The sequence below is a fragment of the Mandrillus leucophaeus genome, unplaced genomic scaffold, assembly GCF_000951045.1.
Source record: "Mandrillus leucophaeus isolate KB7577 unplaced genomic scaffold, Mleu.le_1.0 Scaffold442, whole genome shotgun sequence".
In the NCBI taxonomy this organism is placed as follows: Eukaryota; Metazoa; Chordata; class Mammalia; order Primates; family Cercopithecidae; genus Mandrillus; species Mandrillus leucophaeus.
In genome coordinates, this window is record NW_012104721.1 from 1,400,924 (window position 1) to 1,406,415 (window position 5,492).

The following is a 5,492-nucleotide window of genomic DNA, read 5'->3' on the forward strand; positions in this document are numbered from 1 at the left end:
GGGCTCTTTCCTGAGAGGCTGGACTTTCCCACAGGAACAAAGTGGGGCTTGTTAGCCGGGCATGAATCTTGGCGTGGGGCGGCCGGGGCCAGGCTCAGCGCTGCCAGGCGGCGGCTCCGCGATATCAGGCAAATTCCGCCTTCCCCACAGCTGGGGCTGACAGCAGGAAGCCCCAGGGAGGCTCCGGACAAAGGCAGAAAAATGGGCCACGTTTATTCATTCACTGACCAGCCCGGGCCTGGCTGGCCCAGGGGCCCTGTCTCCATGGCTACGGGCAGCCTTCAGTGCTCCTGGTTGGCTCCTCTGTGACCACAGCCCCTCCACGGCCACACACCCCAACACACAGAGACACAGCATCATGAAGGCAGAGGCTGCCTCGGGACGGCTCTACCCCGGGGAGTGTGGGGCCATCTGAGCCAAACAGAATCGAGGGCTTGGACACAACCCAGGGTGTGAGTTGAGCTCTGAATGTCAAGACCAGTCCTGGGTGAGTGAGGCAAAGGCAACAGGTTCAGTTCCACACACCAGCTAAGCACCTACTGTGTGCAGCGCAGGAGTGTGTCTGTCAAGCCAACTCGGTTTGTTCTCACTCGTCCGGTTCGAAAATAGAGGCTGGGGAGCCCAGTGAGGGAGGCACACCCTTTGCCTTGGGAAGGTATCAGGCAGGAACTGTCATTGGCATTGAGTCTTGAAGGATGCATAGGAGTTTGCCAAGCAGGGAGGCAAAGGGCATTCCAGGCAGAAGGATTGGCTTGAGCACAGGCCCCGAGGCCTGCGATTAATGTGTAGAGTGATTAGGGTGACTGAAAGGCTCTTTGAACTGGAGTGGAGGGAAGAGGATGCAGCTGAAAATGAGGCAGTTGTGGGGGCGGGACAACCGTGCAGTGTGACTCAGAGAACCGGGGCCGTCTGCTCCCCTGTCACTGTCCTGCTAGAGAAGGCCCCCAGTAATTCCATGAGTTGTGAATTTCAGGGAGGACAGAGGTTAACGTATAGCTAATATTTTGCCGTTTGCAGAGGCTTTTCATATATTCACATGATCTTATTTAGACCTATGGCCACCCAGCTGGGAGGGAGCTGACAGATGAGGAAACTGAGGCCCAGAGCGGTGCCGGAGGTCTCCAAGCCAGGAAGTGGCCCGTGGGGACTGGAATGCAGGGCCCTGAGCCTGACAGTACTCTCTGGGAAGGGGCTGGAGCCCTGAAGGATGAGCAAAATGATCATGATGATCTTTGTCCCTTGCTCGAAAGTTCTAGAACTGCTACAAAGGAGCAGCCACGCATGTCCTCCCTCCCAGACCCCTCCAAGCTGCTTCTAGAGGGACTGGAGATCCCCCAGCAGAAACAGGTCTAAATCCTGGGCAACTTAGAATCTGGGATATGGTGAATGGCTCAGAGGCTGGGAGCAGGCACAAGAGTGGCTCTCAATGTCTGATGGCCCAGACCACACTTCCTGTCTTTCATGGGCCCACTCTGCTTCTTTGGCCCTGGGTCTCCCAGACGGAGCCGATGGGCTGGGCCTGCAAGGGTGACCTTGGGACCCAAAGGCTGGTGGGAGGGGGATGCCATCAGACACTGCTATGACATAATGTCATTTAGTCTTCACAACAACCTCTGTTTTGCAGGTGAGGAGACTGAAGCTCTGAGAGCAGTAGCTCCCCTGAGCCGCACAGCTGGAGAGCGCTGAGCCAACGGCAGAGCTGGGGCTTTTTGAAGGCGCACAGAGGCAAGGTTTGCTCTCCTTGCCGAGTTTCCTCATGCTCATTTCCACCCCTCAGCCCTCAGGTGTGTCTGACCTCTGCCCACTGAAAGGCGCCTTCCCTCACTCTGCTGCTGGGCTCGGTTGTCTGCCGTCTTTCTGCTGTCTCTGACTTCTGCCAACTTGACCTTGGCTTCTGGTTCCTTCTGCCTTTCAGAGCTTGACATTGTTGATCTTCATCCTGAAGTGTCACCTGGGTCTCCTTCACCTGGTTATGCTACCCATAAAATAAAATAAAGGAAGAAAAAGGAAAAAAAAAAAAAGATAATAAACAAAACCAAGAAAAAGGAAGAAGTGGGCTGTGGGATTAGCACCAAAGCCTCCTGGGTGCAGACCTGCCCTTTGGCCTCTTCTCAGGGTGCTTTTGGCTTTGGGTAAAGAAGAAATGATAATAATGATACCTAAAAGCCATTTAGGACAGAAATGGCCAACATAGCATAGCAGGAGCACCCTCCAATCTGGCACCTGAGGCAGGCATAACTAATCGATCACAGCACTCTCTCTGGCTCAGCTTGGCCTTGGCTTCAGCATTGTTCTCAACACAGGGATCAGGCAGCCACCACCACCAGGCAGAGTTGACACCCAAGATAACCTGCACTTGTCACCTTGCCTATGAGTCTGTGCTCTCCATTCGAGCTTCACTTTTGCCCCATTTGTCCAGGCAGGTGTAATTATCTTCATTTTACAGGTGAAGAGACTGAAGCCCAGAGTGATATTTTCTGCAACACACAGCTACTTCATGACAGAGCTAAGGATGAGAACTGAGGCCTCTCTCTCTGTCCCTGCTCAGGACAGGTTTAAAAGGCCCCATGCAATCAAGGTGGTAGCATTTGAATAGATGTATTCTTCCTCCTTTTTTGTTTTCCAGTCCCATTTTCCACTGCTTTGGTCAGGGAGTGAGTCCTCTGATGTCATCCGAGGATATGAGGCATCGCTAAATCTGGCCATCCCCTGAAGCACCCAGCCTCACCGACTTCCTGAAGCGTGGATGAACGCTGCTGCCACAAATGTGCTGTGACAGCCACTGACAAGGAGAGCGAGTGATGTTTGTGCCACCCTGCTGAGCACGAGGGAGCTGCTCGGGGAAGCCAGGGGCTGGGGCATCTCAATAGCACTGAGGGCAGCCTCGGGGGGATTCACAGCACACCCACCCCCAGATCACTGCTGATTCTAGGGGATAGATGACAAAGCTTTCTGACCTTGCACTTCCCTTTGGCTGCCAAACTGAACGAAGCCTGCTTCTTAGACCCAAGCCCCTGCTGAGTGTCTCACTCTCTCTTCTGGCCATCCCTGTCCCCAAACCCAGAACCCTCCTCTGCACCTCCACACGCAGTGGGTGCCAACTGTCTCCCACCTACCTGCCTGGGTCTCTGCCCCTCAGCTGCTCACAAGTGGCTGTGTTCTTCCACTCACCTGCTGGGACACCCACTAGCTCACCAGCCCCCATCCTCTCCACACCCAGTCTCACCTGCCAGGCTTGCCTTCTTCCCCGTCACCTGCAGGAAGGTCCTTTCCCAGACACACCTGCCCTACTCCAACTGGTTGGCATGGTGAGGCCCTCACTCCCTTCTCTCCAGGGTCGCATGTGCTCTCCTGGCACAAATTCACCCAGACATTTCTTGATCTAGCCCTGTCCCAGAAAGTGTTACCTTTGCAATGGCAAATACCTGTATTAACTGCCATGCAAGTGACACATACTTATCATATGCTCGCCTGTTCCAGGCACCGATGGCTGTCTTTTTTATTTTGTGACAGGTTCCAGTGAGTGAGTCTGACTTATAATTGTACAGACTTAGCTCACATTCTCCTTCCTCCACCTTGACAATCGTGCTAATGACAAAGTTGTCATTTACTGAGCACTTGCCATGTACCAATCACTGTGCCAGGAGATTGTGCATAGACTCACAAAATCTTTGCAATATTCTGGAAGGAGAGGCAAGTATGTTCCTCTATTTTGTAGATGAGAAAACTGGGCTCAGAAAATGAAGCCATTTTGCCCCAGGTGACCCAACCAGCAAGTGGCAGAGCTATGTTTAAAAGTCAGGATTGTCTATTCCAGAGACCCTGTGCTGCCCACCATGGCACACTGCCTCTCCAGTCAAAGAAAGGTAGCTTAAAGATATCTGCTTTCCAAAATGCCTGGACATTTGTTAGAATATGAAAGAAGATAATATATGGTCCTGTCCTTGAAGAATTGATACTCTATTTGGGGAAACAAAGCAACTCACATTGCCAGCCAATATTTATTTAAATTTCATCTTAGAAAAAATAGCAAAAGAGATTTTATTTAACCTGTCAACAGTGATTATCTGATTATGTCTGCTTGAGTATTCTGTAGGATAGACAGGTAAGGAAGTCATGGACTCAGTGGGAAAAGGTTCAGTCATCCATTACTAATGTCTGTTTGGGGCACAGCTATGGGTAGTGGAAGTAGATGTGTCACCAATTTAATTTCTTTGCTTCTATATAGTAGAAAACATGACCATTTCTAATAAATTCCTAACTATATAAAGCAGACAAGAGAGGAAAGAGAAAGATACCGGTATGATTGGGAGAGGCTGCCTGAGGAAGGTAAGATAGGATCTGTTTGGGGTCACCGTAGCCCTGGGGCATGAGGCATCATCAAGGCCAGATTGAATTTTCTAAGGTATGATAAAAAGTTCGGTTCTTCCTTGTGCCTTGGTTCCTCTTCTCTAAAATGGCTAATTCTGTCCAACTAAGATTTACAAGGCCCCTTCTGATGCCAAGGTTTCTAAATAAAGATATCTAATAAGGATGGAACACTTCACAGCTCTCAACCTCCTCTCAGACCCATCAGCTCATTCATATATCATAACAAGCCCATGATGCAGCCATTTTAGAGATGAAAACCTGAGGTCCAGAGAGCTGACACCCATGTTAGCAGAAGTTAGTGGAACCCAGTTCTCTTAACTCTAACCATTCTCTAATCCAAAAGTATATTTACAAATTTTCAAATAATTAGGAAATGTTAGTAATATTTAGAAGCTCCTCAGGTAATTCTAGTTTTCAGCCAGGGTTGAGAATGTTGCTAAAAAGTAAGTTTTATGGCGGATTTCAGAGAAGGAAACAGAGGTTCAGAGTGGTTAAGCAACTTGTCCAAAGTCACACAGCCAGAACATAGTGGAGTGGGAATTCCACTGAAGCAGGCTGACTGCATCCATGTGTCTATTGTGCCCCAGGCACTGTCACATATTATTTCATTTAATTCTCTCAACAACGTTATTTATTTTTAACTCTGAAAACTAATCCAGAAAAGTTAAATAACCAGCCCAAAACTGCAGAACTAATAAAAGGCAGCTAACAATGTTTTCTATCTTGATTCTATTTGAGTGGACAAGTGTGCGCATTTGTCAATGGTCACTTGATGGGTCACTTAAGATCTGTACATCACACTATATGTTGATTTTACCTTTAAAAGGCACAAATAAACTGAACTCTGGGTAACAACATCAAGCAGAGATATTCTGATGTCTCCCTCTTATTTGGAAATGCATTTAAAAGTAGAGTGAATGGATAAGGAGATAAATAAGTGGGCAGTATGTAATAAAGATGGGGGGTCTATGGGGTTCACTACGTGGGTGCTATTCTTTCAACTTTTCTGCAGGTTTGAACATTTTACATTATAACATGTTGCATGGGGGACAGCAGCCCAAACATTCCATGAGACTGAGTTCAGTGATGACAGAGATCTCTGCCTGTTTTGTGACTGAGTC

The 5,492-nt window shown here is 49.0% G+C and overlaps 1 long non-coding RNA gene across 1 annotated transcript; it reads left to right on the forward strand.

The window, feature by feature from the left end:
- The first annotated feature begins 355 nt into the window (after positions 1-355).
- Positions 356-5,220, forward strand: LOC105549531. The gene is made up of 3 exons (XR_001007554.1): positions 356-487; positions 1,051-1,347; positions 2,627-5,220. It is a non-coding gene; the product is annotated as an uncharacterized LOC105549531 (long non-coding RNA).
- Positions 5,221-5,492: the final 272 nt, after the last annotated feature.